We start from the raw sequence: 1,653 nt of genomic DNA, 5'->3' as shown, positions 1-1,653 counted from the left end.
AACATTTGTTCTAAGCCATTGCTATTAATACACAATTGGTTTTTTCTTCAAGTCTTTCAAATTTACTAAAATTTGATAGTGAAAAATATAATTTGACCTTGGAGCAATCTTGAGTGAAAGAACAAAAAAATATATGGCCTTGTAGTCATAATCTGGATTTTGAAAACTTGTGGCATATTGCATTGATTTTTTTAGAAAGACGTGCACAATAACTAGTGTTATTAAATAAACCAACTACTCCCTCTGTTTCAGTATATAAGTCCGACACGTGTATTTAGGTCGTTAATTTGATCAACTTAATGAAAGACATATATTACAAAAAATATATCATTAGAAACTTTAAATGTTCTATCTTTAATGATATAACTTTTATGTTAAATGATATATTTTATATAAGTCAAATTGACGACCTAGGTACACGTGCATGCCTTATAAACTGTGACGGAGGAAGTAACAAGGTTTGAGAGCACCATTTCTTGATTATGCCGGATTGAAATCCATGCATTAGGCAATTAATAACATGGACGCATGGTTTTATCAGATTCCATTGGTACTCCACGGGATAAAAAGTTCCTTGTATGACTCGATGCTGCCGTTTGAGGTACGTGACCTCCTAATGGATGTGATTCAAGTATCTCTGAGCACATGAATTTGAATATATTAAATAATAATCCAAATCAAATATCTAAGACAGTTTGGCCGAGTGGTCTAAGGCGCCAGATTTAGGCTCTGGTCCGAAAGGGCGTGGGTTCAAATCCCACAGCTGTCATTTTTTGTTTATTATTTAGCTGTCTTTTCTCTTTCTTTTTTATTTTATTTTATATGTTTTTCTTAGCATCCTCGTACTGTTTGATTTCTCCCAACGTAAAGAAGGGCGAATCAATTTAATAATTCCTATTGATATTTTTTGTTTTATTTTGTAACGTTATAATTAAACATAATGCAGGGCGTGGGTTTAAATCCCACGGCTGTTGTTATTTGTTTCCTTTTTATTTATTATATAGTTGGTTCTTGTTTTGTTTTTATTTATTACTTAGCTGCTTTTTTATTTACTATATGTATTTTTCTTAGCAGCCTCGTATTGCTGTTTGATTTCTCCCAAAGCGAAAAAGGACGAATCAATTTAATAATTCCAATTGACATTTTTTTCTTTTATTTTATAATGTTATAATTAAACATAATGTAGGGTGTGGGTTCAAATCCCACGGCTGTTGTTTTTTCTTTCTTTTTTATTTATTATATAGCTGTTTTTTGTTTTGTTTTTATTTATTACATAACTGTCTTTTTTGTTTCATTTTTATTTATTGCATGTATTTTTCTTAGCATACTCATATTGCTGTTTGATTTCTCCCACAGCTGTCATTTTTTATTTCTTTTTTATTTATCACACAGCTGTTTTTTTGTTTCATTTTTATTTATTACATAAATGTCTTTTTTCTTTTTTTATTATATAGCTGTTTTCTGTTTCTTTTTTATTTTATTTTATATGTTTTTCTTAGCATCCTCGTATTGCTGTTTGATTTCTCTCAACGTAAAGAAGGGCGAATCAATTTAATAATTCCTATTGATATTTTTTGTTTTATTTTGTAATGTTATAATTAAACATAATGTAGGGCGTGGGTTCAAATCCCACGGATGTTGTTTTTTGTTTTC

At 29.6% G+C, this 1,653-nt stretch overlaps 1 non-coding gene across 1 annotated transcript; it reads left to right on the top strand.

Moving 5' to 3' along the window:
• Positions 1 to 689: 689 nt before the first annotated feature.
• TRNAL-UAG lies at positions 690 to 769 on the top strand. Its single transcript has one exon. It is a non-coding gene; the product is annotated as a tRNA-Leu (tRNA).
• The last annotated feature ends 884 nt before the right edge of the window (positions 770 to 1,653 follow it).

The sequence above is a fragment of the Hordeum vulgare genome, chromosome 2H (assembly GCF_904849725.1).
Source record: "Hordeum vulgare subsp. vulgare chromosome 2H, MorexV3_pseudomolecules_assembly, whole genome shotgun sequence".
Lineage (NCBI taxonomy): Eukaryota > Viridiplantae > Streptophyta > Magnoliopsida > Poales > Poaceae > Hordeum > Hordeum vulgare.
This window is presented reverse-complemented; position numbering and strand designations above follow the sequence as displayed.